The sequence below is a fragment of the Crocodylus porosus genome, unplaced genomic scaffold (assembly GCF_001723895.1).
Source record: "Crocodylus porosus isolate Cpor-Errol unplaced genomic scaffold, CroPor_comp1, whole genome shotgun sequence".
NCBI classification, from domain to species: Eukaryota; Metazoa; Chordata; order Crocodylia; family Crocodylidae; genus Crocodylus; species Crocodylus porosus.
Window position 1 is genome coordinate 27,815,434 of NW_017728950.1, and position 19,561 is coordinate 27,834,994.

Here is a 19,561-nt window from a genome sequence, read left to right on the forward strand (position 1 = left end):
GAGGTGCAAAGCATTCTGGGATGCTTGGGGGATCATGAGTTAACTTGAATCTGGAGGGGATCTGGGACAGGAGTTCAATTAACTGATTTAACCTAAATCAGTTAAGTTTGATACTACATCCGTGCAGGTTTATCTTAAACCAGTCTGGGCCACTTCGAAAGCAGTTTATGCTGAGCTGCTGTTGTGTTACAGATTTGAACCAGTTTCCAATCACTAATACAAAGAACGTGGCAGCATATTGTGCAGGAAGCACAGGGTAGTGAATTGGGAAGGGGATTGGAGTGGCAACTGGGGGAAGTGTATGGCTTACCCTATGGCATGTCTGCCCAAAATCATAGCCCCCACTGGTTCTAAAATTTCCACCCTGAAGAAGATACTGGTAAAACATGTGAAAGGGAACCAGATACTTTCAGAACCCTGAGTTTTTTCTCTTTATATTTACCTCCCCAGATAGTATGCCATAATCTTCTCACTAGTTCCTCTGCGTTTTAGAGCAAGAATACACACCTAAGAATCTTCTGACACTTTATGGCATAAAAGTATCCATTCAATTTATTTTGGCTGGAGGGCTGCTTAATGAGTTTTGGTGAGCTGTCAAGGGTTGCATGGGTAGCCCCACCCCTAGGCAGGTGCCCCACCCCTGGTCACCATTTTGGGATCAGATGTCCCACCCCTAACCCTTGACCTTTGCCGCTGGAAATCCCTCCCCTTATCCTAGACATACTCCTTTTGGGGAGGTTGCCATCTTGAAACTGGGGGGAAAAAAACAAATTGTATACCAAGAAAAGTTAAACATCTATTATAACTTACCTTAATTTTAAGTAAAAAAAAAAAAAAAAAATACATATTTTGGCCTGACTTATGTGTGTTTATGTAGTGTATATAGAGGCAATTGTATTTTGAGTTATTTTGCAATCTTACCCCACAGCCACAAACTAGACAAAAGTATGTACTTGGGGTGGGGGGTTTGGGAAGGTGTAGGTTTGGTGGGAGGTGGGCATGTGTATGGGGGCTGTGGGAGGGGGCAGATGTGTGTGTGTGTTGTGGGTGGTGGGTCCTCACAGACCCCAGGGTGTGCAAGTCCCTGTATCTGCATTTGGGACCAGCACCACTTGGCCCTATAGCATGCAGCTCCCTGTGCTCCCACTCCAGTCCTCAGCCACAGGTGGCAGTAGCATGCAGGGCCAGCCCCATCTGGCCCAATAACGGTCCTGCCCAAATCCCTGACCACATGTGATGGCAGGGTGCAGTGCCAGTCCCACAAAGCCCCATAGCTGTGGCTCCCTGCACTCCAGCCTGAGTCTCCAGGTGAACACAGACTGGCCCTGCACAGTGCCACCCACCTAGCCCCATGGCATGCCGCTCCTGCAGTGTGCAGGGCAAGCCCAGCCCAGCCCAACTCAGCTCCGTACTGCATGGCTCCCTGTGCTCCTGCCCTCTTTCCTTCAGTGGAAGTCCCTGACCCTGACCTGCATTTCCGGTCTTGCAGGCAGGGAGGCTTGAAACAGGTGTGGGGTGGCCAGGCAAAAGCTGAGGCTTCTCACCTCTAGTGCCCCCTGGATTGGGGCTGGGGCCAGTAAGACCAGGCTGGAGTAGGGGGGGGGGGGTGAGGGGTTGCTTAGCAACCAGAGCTGCACCTCCTGCATGGAGGGGCAGCAAAGGCCAGGGCTTCCAGAGGGCTTATGGAGGAGGCCTGTGGGCTGGATGGAATTGCCTGGTGGGCCGGATCTGGCCTGTGGGCTGTATTTTGCTCACTCCTGATCTAGTCTGTTTGCCTGCCTAACAAAGCAGAACATTTCCTTGGATGGTTATTCTGATTGAGCTAGCTCAGACTACTTGAGGAAGAAACCAGTATGCAATTCTGGCCTTGACTTCCATGGAAAAATTCACATGGGCCCAGGATTTTATCTCTAGTCTTGATTTTAAAGACCTCAGAGAATCCATCATATCCCTGGGTAAGATGTTCCTGTAGCTAGTAATCATTATTACTATGATTACTAATGATACTATGATTACTATGATTAAAAAAAATAATAACAATACACACCCAGTCGGATTTGTCTATCTTCAGCTGCCGACCACAGGAACTAGCAGTGACTGTCTGCTAGGATAAGGAGCTATTGACTTCTGAGGACCATCTTCCCAATTAGGTTCTTAGAGAAGGTGATCAAATTGCTTAGTATTCTTTTGGATAGATTAGCTTGGGCTTCAAGCTGACAGTTTCTTTTATTTTTCCAGACCTCAAATCATTTGTGTAGGGTTTTTTTTTTTTTCCCTTCTGAACATCTTCCAGTTTGGTACCATTTTTTAAAGTCTGGACACTCACACTGGAGAGTATCACTACTAATGTGACAACACCTCTGCTTCCACTCATGGTATAAAGTTACTCAGTCTGTTTGGTGACTAACACTATGGAGTCCAGCTTTAGGTAAGGCCTTTATTACTGTAATGATAATACATGACATAGCAATGGTTTAGACATATTTTGAGGAGTTAGCATTACTTATTGGGATCCAGTGCTGACAAGTTTGGTCTCTACTGGATCCATTTTGTTGACTGAATTTTTTTGTGGGAAAAAACATGCAGCTGAAATATGAGGGGAGGGAGGAGAGAGAAGTCTCATGTAGAAACAAGCAGAGGTCTGCTCTGTTTTTAGGCCTGTGTGGTCCATATCACTCATCTTCTCTTAGCTGAGTTGTACTAAGCTATAAACTTAGGAGTAATATGTCAGATAAATGCTGACTCCTTGCTGCTGGCATGTGTTCAGCTCCCTTTGAAACCCAGTGTACAAATTGCTTCCTTTGTTCATTCTCTGATCCCCACATAATCTGGCAGTTTTATTTGCCTTTAGGAAATATGAACAGTAAGTGACCAAGTACTTCCTAGAGAGATTTTGACCTATTGGCTTTGAAAAAGAGAAACAAAGACGTTATAAACCTGTTGAAGAAATGGGATTTTTTCACTTTCGAATGAAGGATCTGTGTTAAATATAGCATGCCAAATTCCTGAATTCAAGTGAATTTCTATGGAAGCTGAAATGAGTCATAATAGTTGCAAGTTAAAAATAAAAATAAAGAGTATACCTCCACCCTTTTTTATGGTATTTGTCTTGGTGGTCAGTTGCTCTCTCCCTAGATCAATCCAGGAAGAAATTATGTTTTAGGATGCTTAATGTCTTACAGTGCCTTGATCTTCTCTTTCTTACAAGAAAATTGCTCCTGACCTATATCAGTTGCTGATTGGTATACTCTATCCCACTGTTTCCCAAACTTTTGATACCTGAGGCACACTTCTAATCCGGGGTGGCGGGGGGGGGAGATTGGTGGCATGCTTTTCTGAATTTTGTGGCACCTGAGTTGAAAAACTCTGAGATATGGAGGGGGGTCTTGAGGCTAAAAATATTGAGAAACACTGATCTACTTGGTCAGGCATGGTTTTTTGGGTAGATGTGATTTCTTTTATTACACCAACTGAATAGTTGGTGGGGGAGGGGGAGTTCTTTGCAAGCTTTTGGATGCAATCACCTTTCTTCAGGCCTAGGGAGTCTGTCTGGTGTCGCCTAAGAGAGCTGGGGGCAGGACCTCACTCTGCCCCTCCCTACCTCTAGTCTGTCACTCCAGAGGGCAAGGGTGGTCCCTGTTGCTGAGTTGGCACCTGCAGGGTCTCACACATCGGTGACTACTCCTGTAGCCCTTCCTTCCACCTATTTAAATTGGTCTAATAAAAGGGATCAGATTCACCCAAAGAAGCTTGTAAACCAAATTGCAACTTCATTTTAATAACTGCAATGGGTTTTATTTTCAGTCTTCTCTGTAGTCATGTTGTGTGTCAGCTACTTTTTACAAGTCCTTAGTCCAAGCAAGGCAAATATATTGTTCATTAAGTGGTCTGGCTCAACCACATCTTTGCCTGAAGCTTAGAAAAGCTCTAAATACAGTAATGCTTTTCATGTTTCCTTGCTAATCTAGATTAATGAAAGAAAGTTCCGGTGACTGAGTTAGAGCTGCTATAGTAAGTGTGTATCACATGGAATAGGAAGTGCTTATTAAGGCATAGTTCATCATCTGAGAGAAGAATTTGTCATTTGTCATGTGCCCTCACTTTCAGAGTGTGGGTGTCAAAGTTTTTCAGCAAGATCCTCAATTCATATAGAGTGGCATCTTGCTGTTGAAATGCTTGGAGTTGCACCAATTTTCCCCAGTTGTGGGTGTGGTTTTTATGTAACCCAGGAATGCCCAAGGGTGTGCCCATCCTTAACCAGAAGGGATAGATGAGGCAGGCAGCAGTGCTGAGAGGGACACTGGTGATTTGAGTGTGGGTCCCTCTTTCCTCTGTAGAGTCAATCCAGTGCCAATGCTCTTAACTATTTACACCTCATTGAATTATAATATACATATTTCTTATTTAATTTAAGATATTGCTAAGCATATTTTTGGCAAGTTTTCTTTTGTTGTCTATTAGAATTGGGTAACAAAAGACAACTTTCCAAAAATATGCTTAGCAATATCTTTTAACAACACCAGAGGTATACAAATAAATATTTACAATACGGTAAGCCAAAAACCCATTGTACCAAACTAACCCAATTCCATAACATTTTGTACAACATATTCATAATTATGATAACAATTATACAAAATATGAAGTGCTGTTTTACATGATATAAAGGCGTTTACCCCAGGATCCCACCTAGCAAGGGGCGTTTCCCCTTCTATGGGTCCAACTTGGAGGGAAACTTCCACCTGGGGCTTCCCTCGCGGTGGGGGGTTGCCCTATGGCAGGAATGCCTCCCCTGTGGGACCCGACTCCGCCACCAACTTACAGTTTCCTTTGAGAAGCCGTCAACCAGGTCCTCAGAGCCCTTCGCTCAGTCAGAGATCTCGCCAGCATTGTCTGCATCACTCCAAGACTTCCCCTCCTGGCCCTATACCCTGCTTTGGGCACTGAGGGTTATTTCAGCTCCAGTGTTGTTGGAAGGCGGGATCTAGCCACTGCTGGATGGGTTTATCTAGCCTTATGCCTAGGCCTCCCCTTTCTCAAGCCCTGCTCTAGGCTCCAGGGCTCTCTTAGCTTCTTGACTGGGCTGGGCTGCACTGCAGGGCTCCAGTTATTTGGCTTATGCCAGGGCTAACCTGAGCAGCCTCGAGCTACTCCCAGGGCCGGCTCTCTATGTGCCAGTCTGCACACTGCTTCGTCCATCCCTCTGCTGAGGATGCAGGCTCAGGCTGCCTTGACACAGCTCCCAGAGCCTGAGCCTCGTGTGCTGGCCTGCAGACTGCTGGGGCAAAGAAGGAACCCATGGAGGCTTCTCCTGCCTGGACCTGCAAAGCACAGCCTTCAATCAGTCCAGGGACTCCTCCCCCCCCCCGAATAGGGGCAGGGCAAGCCCCTCCCAGCTGTTATCTAATTGGTAGAAATGTTCCACCAATCCAAAATGTCCTTCTCCAAGCCGGGCTTGCTGGGAAAAGTGGTGAGCCCACCACAGTTACTTCAGATGGTCTAGATTGGTGACTTAAGCTTCAGGACTGATGCTGCAGTTCATAAAAGAAAGGAAATGAAAACAGAAGACAGCAAATGCAATGGTTTTTACTTTTTGAGCAGACTGTAGTTGGGCCATAAATAACGTTGTACCTGTACCTACTTCTTTTGTTCTTTGTTTTTGTTCAGACATTGTTTTTAAGTCTGAGCTGTTTGGTATAGTAACCTCAAAGGCCGCATCCAGATGAGTGTGGCTGTGTGGTGCTGCAGACACATCTGCAGCACCACATATTGCACATTCAGTCATTCTCTGTGCTGCAGGGAGCAGCGTGGGTGGGGTTTGGATCCCTGAATATCCAGGAGTCAAAAGGAGGGGAAGTGGAGCAGCACATGCTGGGGCAACATGCTCCACTCAAAACCAAAGCTAGGCTGGATAGAGCTGTGCTCTGGCTGCCGTCCACACTGCTCAGCAGAACTGCTGCTGCTGCAGCCTTGGGAGGCCCCTAGGACTCCAGGTAAGGCCACTGGGGCCAGCCCAGTGCTGGTCTCAGCCTCCCCTGCCCCACCCAGGTTAACCTGCCATGCGTGTTACAGGGCATGTGGCACAGGCATTCACTGGGGACAACTAGTGGCTGCACAAGGTGTGTTGCTAGTAGTTGTCCTCAGGGAACCAAACTTCTACGCATGTGTGGATGCAGTCAAAAAGATTGCTTTTATGAGACTTTCCACTCTTGTGGTTGCCAACATAATTTGTCTACTTGGCTATAACTGGAATAAGAACTTAAAAAAACCCACCTTGGAAGATAGACAAAGGAGCTTACAATTTATACAGGCTTCATTTTGAATTTAGTGGCACTCCATTCTGTTTTTTCTCAGGCACACCACTACACAGGGAATGGGGAAGAGGGAGTTGGTGGAAGTGGTTTAGTGCTGTCACGCTAACTCTTTGCTAATCTAAAATGTAGTTCTTTCTATGGAAAACCCATTGGTCTGGATTTATGACCCAGTGAAGTACTGTATAGTTGCCCACAAAGGTTCTTTCATGAGGGAACATCTACCCCATACAGCAGTGTTCAATGGTTTTTATATTGTCAAAAGAGATGGTTTTAACTAAGCCATTTTTTTCTCTACTCTAAGGTGGGCCACCTCATTCCAGTAAAATAACAATTCAAACTCATCCAAAATAGGAAATAAAAATAACTTCCTTTGTGGAGGGATTCTGCTTTCCTACCTTGTGCAGCACAAAGAATATACCTATGCTTGGCAATTATATGGCAACTGATAAGGGTAGCCCAGGGCAAAATTCTCTTAATATAGTTTAAATGTGTCCTCCACCATCCACACCCTCATGGCACTTGTTGGATTTATGCATGGTCAAAAGCTGTAATGTACTGAGATGTAGGTTATTCTTATGATGTTTCTGGCTTACCCCAAACCACAAAGTTATGGTAATCCCACAAGAACAATCCCACCCCTCCCTTTTCTGTCATTGTAATGCACTTTCTAGACCCAGGATCACCAGTTGCTCATCCTAGAAATTCAAGATGTGTTTATAGTTACTATCACTGAATCTGGGTGTTGGCCAAACAATTGACTATATTGGTCTTCTTTCTGAGCGTACCTTCAGAAAGAGGGTAGTAGTTCTGGTTCAACTAATTCTAGTTCAGCACTGCAATTTGAGTTGTCCTTGGTCTAGAGAGTGTGTAGCAAGGCCAAGAAATTTCCACCCTGCTTCTTCCCTTCCCCAATAGAAACCACAGAATGTCACCAGAAATAAAGATCAATTGAAATACCCCAATTAATTCTTACTGCCTGGAACTGCAAAATATTTCCAAGTGTAGTTATAGTGGGAATGAAAGTAGAGTTGAGTACTTCAAGGTGTGTAATTTATTTCGCACGAACTCACTTGTTCCTGTTAATCTATGTGATTTTTTTTTTTGCTTGGAATTACTATTTATTATATAACCACATTACCTAGCATAGTTGGATTCTGACCAGACACTACTATAAAACAAATGTTTAGTAATAATAAACAATGTTATAAATATAGTATTATTCACTAAAGACACTTCCTGCACAACTGCAGTGAGGAGTTACCACTTGAAAGTCCAAGACATTAACCGCCCCCCCCCCTACACACACTTTCCTTGTATGGAGAATTATGCTAGGGAATCAGCTTTCCATCTAATGTCGCTATTCACACACTCCCCTAAACCACAAGGAGGAAATTGTTTTGATATCTAGGAATCTTTCCCTCTTTTCCACTGTGTTCTGTCAATATTGGGGTACAGTGACTGCAGTTCTGGGGTATAGTGACCTCCTTCTATATAGCCAGAATCATGATTTTGGACTTTGGCCACTGGCTCAAGTCAAGATCAAGGGAATTGCTGTTGACTGGAAGTGATGCTATGCCAGCTTGATGAGCCATTTGGTGGGTGGAATTCTGACCAGCCAGAATTAAAACTACTAAAAATCATTTCCTGCAGTTCCTTCCTGTTGTGATCTTTGGACTGGGAGATCTTGGATATACCCTCTTTCTTCTTCAGCTGAGGGAGGAATTCTTGTTCACCAAAAGACAAGACCAGCAGTGAGGGCACGTGTTATGGATTTGGGGACCTACATTCAGGTTCCGCTCTGACTTTGTTCACCTCAAGGCTCAATTTGCTGTTATACCTATTCTTTCTGACTTAAAAAAGGCTTTGGTTAATTGTTTCTTACTAGAGTAGGAATAGGAACAATAACAAAGCTTCTTCCTTGTGATTTAAAATAAACAGTAGATTAACTATTGCCTATGTATGCAGTTTTACTAAGAAGTGAAAATTAATGAGCAAGTTGCAAACTCATCCAGGCTGAAGAGAAGAATAGGTTCAGAAACAAAACCCAAAATAGGATTACAATAGATAAAAAGGCTATAGGATCTCAGGTCAGGAGCTTGTATAATGAAGCATTTTGCAATGAAGTGGTCGTATTACAGTCTTTAAAATACACTTGGAATTGAAACAGCATTTTATAACAATTTAGAATGACAGAGCCTTTCCTTATGCTGTTTCCAAGGTATAGTAACTTAAGGAGCCAGCTTCCAAATAAAATCATTAAAGTCAAAGTGGGTGAAAGTGTTAGTGAAATGTACAATGTAATTCTGAACAGGATCTCCCTTTTAAAGAACAAAATAATAAACAGGGTCCACCTGTTGCTAGATTAGCTACAAAATAATGATTCACTTACTATAATCCAAAACAGCTGAGTGATAACTCTTTAATTAAATCCATTAGCTGGTTTTTCCCTCAACTAAGAGAGAAAATATTTTTATATCATTGCTTACTTTATACTTAGATGCAGATGGTCATCTGAAGCATTTCTGTAGTAAATTGCAGCTTGTTCATACCTCCTTGTTGTACATCGCACAGCCATTAGTCTTCCTTTTCTAGCATGTTTACCAGATGCCTTCATAAAAGTGCTGAAGGGTTGGCATGCCTCCCAGCAGGGCTAGCTATCAAGTCGGCATTCTTTCTCCATGCTAAAAAGTTCTGTATTGTTTGACTTAGCCAATAAGCAGCATAAGGCAAACTCTGTGGATGAATCTCATATCCCTTCACTACATAATCCTTGCAAATGTATTATTTGAGGTCCACTAAAGTACAATGATTTTTTTTCTGGCATTCCACTTTGAAAAATCCCATCTCAGTTGGCAATGGAAAGGGATATCATAACTGTGAAAGGTCTTGGAAAAAAGTTTTTGCAGAGTAGCAGAGAATGGGAATTTGAGCCTCTGATACTGGAGGCCACCATCTAGTAATTGATGGCTTAGCAAGTGGTCCATGTCTGTGGTAGTAGACTACCCTTGAGGGGGGTGGGGCTTGGTTACTTGCATCCCCCATGAGTTTATTGAAGCTTGCTGCTGTCATTTAGGAAAATGCTTACTACTGGAAATGTGATACTTATTATAAAACATGATACAAGTTTTTCTTTAACACAAATTTTCATGGAAATCTATTTCTTCAGCCTATCTAATGGAGCTATGCTTTACTTCAGGACTGAAGGATTCTGTGGCAGGATCTTAAAGATGCCCAATTTCTATTTATTTCCATAAGGCAAGACTTTTTGTACCAACTGCATGGTTGGGGTGGACTTAAATGAGCTTTTGGGTATCACAGGTATAGAAGAGCTAAATAGGTGGAACAAGGGCTTGTGTCAAATTTCATATGTAAATAAAAACAGGATATAAAAACTATTAGATAGACAGTAGATTAGATAATAGTAGAAGAGCAGGATTATTCAGAAGTCTGTGTAGATACTATTATCAGGTAGATTATAATGGACCATAAAGTCTCTGTCTGTGTTAGGTCCCTGTTTTTTAGTTTCCAATAGATTAATGAATTCTTGGGCCCAGGTTAATCTTTTGACTGTGTTTGTATAAATTTTTCTTTGGGCAGGAGAACTGAGCAGTCAGACACAGAGTGATTACTCTGTGAAAAGTGTTCTTCTAACTGTTCTAGTATCTCTGTCTTGTATCTTTTTTTTTTCAGTGATCATTCATTCTGGTGTATGGCTCTTGTCTGGTTTTACCTGCAGTTTCCACAAGAACATTTGGACTGGATGAGGTATACCACATTCTGGGATAGACATGCATATGATCCATGGACTCTGATTTTATTGTGGGGAATATTTGTTATGGCAGTAAAGATAAGTTGCCAGGTCTTCCATGCATTAAGGCAAGACTGGGTTCCATGAGATGCTTTTCATCAATAGGAATTCTGCTATCTGATTAAATTTTCCATGGTAGTTAGCTATATAAATAGGATTTAGACTTGTAAGGCCAAGATGTTTTAAAGGTATTTATCATTCAATGGATGCTTACTTGTTAGGACTGCCTGTCACTGCAGCTCTTTCATCTATTCAATTTGAGACTGAGCGCACAGGATCTTCCGTGAGTCAAACTTCCTAGCATGGCTTACTTATCCATTGCAGCCTGAAGGCCTATACTTTGTCATTTATCATAAGCCGAAACAGCCCTTAAACCATAAGTTGCAAGGAGTCATAAAGCTATGCCCCAGGTGGATTCAGGCTATTCAGCTCCCTCTATACAACTGTAACTTGGAGGGATTGATGATCATATGGCATTTTGCTGAGATGCCTGCCTCCCCCACCCCCGCTCCATCAACTTAAAGCCATTATTATTTTAAGCTTGAATGTTTTTTCCTCCACTGAGATCTTGTTACTAGTCTAAGTTCAAAGCTGGATATTTATTTTCATTATTTACTAGTAATGGTGAGTCACATTGGGCTGCAGTTTCCTGCAGAGTTTTCTCTTCCAAAAAAGTGCTGGTTGAAATTCTTTCATCAAATATTCAGTTTGAGTGATGCTTTCCATTGGGGTGGGGGGTGGAGGGAAGGTTGGTCTTAAAGCTTGGTTTTGGCTTTTGAAAACTGAACACTTCATTTTGGAAACTAAATGTTTTTGCTAAGGAAGAGGGGATTGAAAAAGGGAATGAACTTCATTTTTATTCTTCAAGCTGATGCTGCCTTTCTTACAACTTCATTCAGAACTTCTCAAGAAATTCTAGTGGGGGAAGAAATCTGTTGAAAATGCTTCTCTTGACTGGTTCTTTTCTTAAGAACATTACCTCTAGCGGTCACATCTGAAATAATGAAACTAAGGCCTCAGTGTAGACTTGGATTCAAAGAGAAGAGAAGTGCGGAACATCATTAGTTAGAAACTTGACTGAAAAGGACTGTTCCAAAACAGGACTTTTTTGTTCTTGTCATAGGGGTTGAGAGAAGGACAAGTTCCTCAAGAAACACTAAGCTTAACCCTGCCAAAATTATGCTTATGACCCTAAACAAAGCTTTTTGGTTTCCAGTTTGGCCTGGAGCTGTTATTGAACATGTCTTCTTCTTCATGCTATGCTTTCTCGGACTGCTTAGCCAAATCCTCAATGTGTTCTTTTGAAGAAAAACTTCTTAGCCTCCTAATTACTTGTTCTCCTAAGATTGCTTTTAACGAAGAAAGTGAACTTGGTGCTTAATCAGAAAATACCTTTAGCAAAAGTCATGTGAGAAGATACCAAGATGATGCGAGTGTCCTGGGGAGGGTGTGGGGAGGGGGACGAATGAAGGGAGGAGAGGAGAGGAAACAGTATAATAAATGGTTACAATCATTGGTGCACAACTCCAATTTGATTTTCAGTGTAATTCTTCAGAAGCATGTTACAGTTGCCCAAACTGTATCCAAGGGAATTTTATCATTGAGTGTCATACTAGGAAAATGGTGAGCTCTTTGAACCCCTCTCCCCCACACTCTTTGTTGCTGTATGCTACTTTTCACTTTCCTGTGACTCGCTAGTAAGTATGCAAATATCTCTTCACTTAACATTGTCCTTTTATCCCCTTTACTTGCACGTGTTTTGTCTAATGGTATTTTTTCTCTGGCAGCCTCTCATACCTAGATATTCACACTTTATAGGTTTATCACTATACTAGGAAAAAATGTCATTATTAGGTCTGTGCGAGTAGGCAGGTATTCAATCCAGCCACTTCAGATTTCGGTGATCCAATCCAGAGCTCTGGATCAGTTTGCTGCTTAGATCCAGCGGAACAGCTCCGAAGTTTCGGAGCCACCTCTGAGATCCAGCCATAGGGTATAATGGGAGAAAAATGAAATATTTATAACTTTGTTGTTTTTCTGTGATTTAGGTGAAACCTGCAGGGATGGTAGCCCCTGGTGAGGCCACAAAGCTTGCAAGGTTTTAAGAAGATAGGTGAAGGGGTTTGGGGGGAACTGCACCCCAAATCGTTGAAAGCAAATCTCATGTCACATGTATGTGTTACACTCCAGGAGGGTGAAAACTGCAGGGGTGATACCTTCTCCTGAGGCCATGAAGAATGCCAAGTTTCAAGAAGATCAGTGCAGGAGTTTGGGGGGAATTGCACCTCAAGCTGCTGACAGGCAAAAGTTGTGACATAGATGACCCTGTGTGTGTTAAGTCACAGGGGGCTGAAAACTCCAGGGGAGGTGGCCACTGCTGAGGCCACAAAGCCTGCCAGTTGTGTGTCTTGCTGGGGGAGTCTGGCTTCTGGGGCCCTGCACCTCTGGCTGCTAACAGGCAAAACTTGTGGTGTGTGTGTGGTGTTCTTTAGCTTCTATGAATCCCTGTCTATAGACTGCAATGTGTATTTTTTTACAAGATATACATACCCAGCGTCCATCTTTTTTTATAGAAAATTACTGCAATTTTCTCTATGCTTCAGAAATAGAAATAATCAGAGAGGAAAACAACTTTTTAAAGATTGTTGAACACTGGATGGAGTCAGTCCTAGTCAGAAGCTGACAGTAGAGGACCAGCTCTAGTCATTTCTATTATTTTAGGATGAAATGCAGTTTGCTGCCTTTTTTACACTTGAACAGTCAGTGATACTTGTGCAAAGTATAAGTAGAATGCTACCACATTCATTTACCCTTATTTTACACTGACTTTGAAGGGATTATAAAGATCTAATCTAATGCCAATTAAAATTAGCAGGACGCCTATCAACTTTCAAGAGTGTTGGGTAGAACCTGAAGATGACATTTTTCAGAAAGCTTTTAGCATTGGCTTAAACTATGATTCCATTTAAGTCAATAAGTGTCTGCCCAGATGAGCATGGACACATGTAATACCACAGATCTGTCTGCCATGACACCCCTCCCATACAGGCATTCCCCACCCTACTAGGACACCAGGAGATCTTGGGGTAAAAAAACCCGACACTAAAAAGTTGGGGCAGTACACATGATGGCCTCACATACTGCCCAAAACCAGAGCCTGGCTGGCCGGAGCTGTGTTATGGCTGACAACTAGCTCTGGGAGTTGCAGGAGCACCACGGCTGCAGCTCCCAGAGGCTAACAGGACCCCAAGTAAGGCTGCTGGGTCCAGCACAGTTGCTGGCCCCTGGCTCCCCTACCTCACTTGAGGTAACCTGCCATGTGCCAGAATGTGTGTGGCATGGGTGTTCCTGGGGGACAAGAAGCAGTGGCACACAGTATGCTGCTGCTACTTGTTCCCAGTGAAGTGCACATTCATGCTTATCTGTGTCAGGGTAACCGAACACCGAGTGAATCGGGCCCCAAGGTCACGGTGGGCCGGGGTGGCAATTGGAATATGAACAGGTGGGATTAGCGGCGGTGGAATGTGAGCTGTATGGGAAGTTTAAACAAAGATGATTTATTTACTCACGCTTGGGAAGGGGAGGCTCAGATATTTCTTCAGTTACAGTATAGCGAATAACAAAGGGGTCTGTTGGCCCATGGGGTTCACTAGCGAGCCCTTGCTTTCTATCTCCTGAGGGATAGGTGCGGCTGCCCACTAGCTAGTCCCAGGGCTGGCCAACAGCTCATGAACGGGATAACAAACAACAAAAACTGTAACGTTGTGAATCGAGGAACGGGGTTGTGACGCCAGTCCAAAAGACAGTCCGTAAACCGAGGTCAGAGATGAGAAGCCAGAACGAAGTAAGCTGAAGTCAAAATCAAAGCCAAACAGTCCCGTAACCGAGATCGAAAAGACGAGTCGCTCCACCCGCCGTCTGCAGCCTCTGCTTGCGCCTCACAGTCCCTGCCATCCACAGCCTCTGCTCACAGGATCGAGCACAGTCTCTCCTCCAACACACACACACACACTACCTCACCACACCCAGGTGGCAGCTCACAAACCTTTTATAAGAATTTAGTGGCCAATCAGAACGCTCTTCACAGAGAAATTTCTAGTCAAATTACATCATGCAGTCAGTGAACTGAGGTTGTGTGTTAGATCAGATTACCTCATGCTCTGTGATTGACAAGCCTCCAGGTCACCCAGAGGGCACGTTCTGGGGCCTGTCTGTAGTTTCAACTCCCTGTGATGGCAGCACCAAACTTAAGATTTTTCCTTGACAATCTGGACACACCTTAAGAATTTCTACAATTCCTACAGTGCTTACACAGAAAGACCAATGCAAAGCACTTTTAAAAATCCAACTTCAAGTTTTAAAGCCATTATAAAACCAGGAATGTTCAGGCCTCAATCTTAAAAATTTGGTGGCAGAGAGAAGCCACTCACAGTCCAGGGCTAGAACTTTTATTGTGCTAGGCATTGGGAGAGCACAGAACAAAGTATGTGCTAAGTATTTAGAGTAAGGTTACCACTCTTCCAGTTCCAAAGAAGAGGACACCTTTCAGGGACACATCTCACTCCCAACTTGTAGTCCCCCCATCCCTGATGGTGCCCCTAACTTCTGACTGGTAGCGTGCACCCCTCCCCCCCCCCACTGACTACACTGTTGACCCTCTGTCCCAACCTGCAGCCTCCCAATCCCTGTTGCTGGCCCTCCTGCTGCTGACTGATGTGCACTCCCTACTCTCTCCCAGCTGCCCTCGTCCCAACTGGGCCAGAGAATAGCAACTCTGATTCATGTGGGAGGCGGTAGAGTGAGTTTGGCCCTGGTGCAGGTGAAAGGGAGGTCTGTGGCAGCCCCCCCACCCTGGGCTGGGGCTCCAGGCAGCCTAGCCACATGCCCAGGCAGCATCTCCTGGCCAGCCCAGTCCCCAAGCACAGGCTCCAGCTCAGCTATGGAGCACCCTGCTGTCCTCAAATGCCTCCTCTGCCCCCACTGGAGGGGCAGGTGCCTGCTTCCCACACCTCCTGCCCTGCCGCAGCCCCAGCTCCAGCATGTGGACACTTTCCCCAGTGCAGCTAGGCATCTCCACCCCCCCCCCCAAACATACCCTCAACAGTCCCCAAGCCCTGTCCCTCCAATCCCCCTGTCCCATCCCTCATAGTCTTACCTGCATGCACCTGCCAGGGCTGCTCTAATCACCCTGCCTGGCTGCATGCCAGTTATGTGTGTTTGTGCATGCAAATGCATATAATGCCCCCTGCCTCCAATTGCTCCACCCCCCTGCAGCAGAGCACAGCAAAATCCTGAACCTTGGTTCAGATTTTTAAAAAAGCACCCAGATGGAGATCAGATTATCCAGAGGTAACATATCCAGGCAAACCTGTATGTATGGCAACCATAATTTAAAGCCTTCAAGTTCTCAGCATGAGTGGGATAAGTTTGACTAAAAGAAAGGATAAAGATGCATATAATTTGGAAAACTGGTAATTATTTCTACATTTTTGCTAAGGAAATGAAAAATACTCTTTTCAATATAGTTTTGATTATTTATCAAGGCAGAGTTCAAACAATGTGTTTAACTTTTCTTCACAGAGGAAGAAGAAATTCTCTATAGTAAATTTGGCAGTGCCCAAGGAAAGAGGCAGAAAAAATAACAGACAGCAAGCTGCAGGGGATCTTCAGTGGATCTGTTCTCATTGACATTAATGGAGTAATGCTCTCACTTCTGTGAAACACTACCTTGAAAAAAGAGATCTTGTGTATTAAGTTAGGCAAGTTTGCCAAAGTTATCTCAAAGTTATGGAAATTGAAAGAGGGGGAGAAAGATAAAATTGGATTCAAACTATTAACTTTTGAAGTCTATGGGTAAATTCCCAGGCCTGTTGAATTAACTGGGAACATTGCCATTAAGTTCAAAAGAGCAAGGATTTTGCCCAACATGCATCTTTTCATAGCAGAGTCTAATATTGGTCCAAGAATCTAGAAACAAATATAGATCATGAGTAAAATTCTTTTTGTGGAGGACTTAAACATTATAATCCTTTGCATTAATCATTGTACTGAATGCATCCAGGAAAGAATCTGTCTCTCTTCTTAAAATGCTACATTTAAAATAGCCAGAATTTAGACTGAAACACCACTTGTAGGTGTGACAAGATTTAATTCCCAAGGTTCTGTTCTCTGCCCCCTAAACTGAAGTGCCAGGGCATAGAATAAAACCCTGAGGACTAAACCACTTCAATTTTTCCATTACATTACAGCAAGGGGCCTGATTTTTGCCAGAGCCGGAGCCTGCTCATAGTCAGGGGGTCGTCTGCTGGTGGGCCAAGTGTTTTCTGAGCTATAGTGGTTCCCTAGTTCTTCCCTCTATGGTGGCAGCACCCTTCAGGGCCACATGGAGTGACTGCTAGTGGGCTAGGTGCTGCCTCAGCTTGGAGGTACCACCTGATCGAATTCAATGCTTCCCCAAGCCCTCCTGGGCTTCCAGCACTCTCCACCACTTTCCCACCATGTGGAACTGCCTGTGAATGGGCTGGCTTGCCCCTGGGGTGGTGCAGGGAAGTGGCAGGGGGGTGACTGGGTGTGTTGGCAGCTGGATAAGGGGTGGGGATGGTGCATAGGGTGCTGGAAGCCTGGGAGGGCTTGGGGAAGAGTTGGAACTGGTTAGGTGTTGCCTCTGAGCTGGGACAGCACCTGGCCTGCTAGCAGCCCGCCTGGGTTGCCCTGGGGGGCACTACCATCTTGGAGGAAAGGACCAGGGCCCCCCCAAAGCTCAGAGGCCACTTGGCCTAATAGGAACTCGAACCCCAACTGCAGGCAAGCTCCATTGGAGGGGCGGGGCAAAAAAAAAGGATGGGGCCCCTCACTGCTTCTGCCTGCTGAACACACAAACTGTGAGGGGCCTCATCCTCCCCCTCCCCGTGCCCCCCTGTAAAGCCTGTCCACCTCTTCTGCAGGTGGGGGATGAGCTGACAGTTGCACCATTGCAGTATGTAAAGTTGCAGACTAAAGTACATCTGGATGTAGCTTTAGTTTGCAGTGACACAGTCATTAAAAAACCCCCAAAATCTTGCACATGTACACCGTAACACCATTGAGCCACACAATGACATTTTTGTTATGTGCACAATGACATTGTAGGTCACCTTAACTTTTGGTTCCTTGGCTTTCTGAGTTTAAATTGGGTACAGACACGTGCATGCACGCACACACACTTTTACAACTCTGTTCTAGCACAGCGTGTAGTTTAAAATTGTTTTCCAAGTGGAAGACCATTTACATTGCAAATAATAGTGAAGTTTGAATGCATTTAGTCTAAAGAAGAAGAGATTTGCAAGATTCCACTAGAATTTCAAGACATGAAATAAATGTATTAATTATATAATTTTATTTTGTTTGTGTGACCCAATATAAATACTAGGCACCAGTTATAAAAATTGAAATTAAGCCCAAGCTTATTGAAAGTGCAAGGATGTTAATGAGTCATTTGGATCAACTGCAGAGAGTCTGGTTTATTTCATACTCAGGAAGATCAATTTTTCATGCATCTTGGAAAAATGAAGACAAATATTTAGGCAAAAATACAGTCCAAATAAAACAGAACTATATTGTGATATACATAGAGGTCAATGTCAGAGCTTATAGAGTACAGGATGTACTGTGTGTGCTTGGGTGGGGGGATAAGTTAAGGGAACAGCTAAACTATGGCAGGAATTCTGGCAACTAGAATCTCATACAGATGTGTAAGGCAGCTATAACTGCTTACCAGATCAATAATATATAGCTAATTTTACACTGATTTTTACTATGTTTAATGGCAATTTGATACAAATGGAATTGCCCATCCTTATTTTTTTTTCAGTAGATCTAGTTAGGACAGTTTTTTTTCTTCTCCCCCCCTCCCCTTTTTCATCCCATATAAGATCAATGAAAACACTCCCTCCCACACCTCCTGCCCTGCCACAGCCCCAGCACGTGGACACTTTCCCCAGTGCTGCGAGGTGGTATAAAGTTTAGAATCAGCTGAAGACACTTTGGAACTATTTTCCATTGGAATACTTTGTTTTTTTTCAAAATCACCGATGGATCAATACTTAGTAGGATCAATCAGATTTCAGGAAATTTGTTTAGGAAAAAACTGGAAAAAGTTCCACCCATGTAGAAATGTCTTGTTTCAACTGCCCCCTCCCCCCCATTTTGACCTGACTTCCATTTATTTATTTATTTACATTATTTTGTTTTGTTGTATTTGATGAAATATATACATGATTTTGTCAAAATATTGCAATTCACTTTTTCAAAAAAATTCCTATAAAGAATAGTTGTTTAAACTATCCATTTTCATTCTGAGTTTGAATTAATCCAAATGTTTACATTTCAAAATTACTTTATGAAAGAGAGGTTTTTGTCCTTTGAACAGCTCTCATGACAAGCCATAGTTTGAAATGTTAAACTATAGTTTGAAGGGACAACAGGATCTTTACAATACTTACTAAATTGTAATATGAAAGGCAAGGATTTCTTAGGGTGATATCTTTTACTGGACAAAACCTATAGTTGGGATAGTCAAACAAGCTTTTGAATACAAGACAGAGTTGATGTTCTTGGCAGACCTGAAGAAGGCTATCCCAACTATACACTTGGGCCAATGAAAAATGTCACCCTAAGAAATCCTTGCCTTTTACAGAATTTCTGGACCATTACAGCTACATCTCTTGCACTACCTGAATTCCAGTAAAGGAAGGCTCAGTTGTCTGCCTTTTCCATATCATAATCGTAAAACATTTTGTGATTCCCCTTTTCAGTATGGGAGACACAGTTAAAAGGTCACTATCACCTTCTAAAAGGTCATGATTCTGTTAAAGGTTGTCACCTTCAGGATGATAACTTGTACCTACTAAATCAATTTTTAGATTCATTTACCCCAAACTGGAATTTGCTGTGGAACAGCCTATACTTTCTTTGTACTAAAGACTGCCTAAAAAGTATTTATGGAATGGTAATTCATTGGCTACAGGGCAGCTATTTTAAAGAAGTGCATGTTCATGACTTCGGACAATAAGTAAAAGCGAAGAAAGGTCTAGATGTGAAGAGAATCTGTCCTGTCCCCAAGATTTGGACTTGTTCTAACTAGACTTGAGACAATGAGCTTTTAGTTGGAATTTTGCATTAGGCAGGTTTCTTGTTTTCTGCCCTGTAAAAACCACCCCAACTGTGACTGATTGACAATCTTTTAGGGTGCTCAAATGAAAGGGAACAAAACATCAGATGATCTTTCAAGGTTGTGTTAAGCAAAAGCCTGCCAAGCTTTCTCTCAGACAAAGCTGGGCCATCAGGAGAACTTATAATAACATTTTTTTACTGATACCTTCCATGTCTGCACTCCCAAAAGATTCAAAGTTTTACTTTTGATTCAAGAGAAAAAGTCAAAGATGCACAATGTTTAATATTG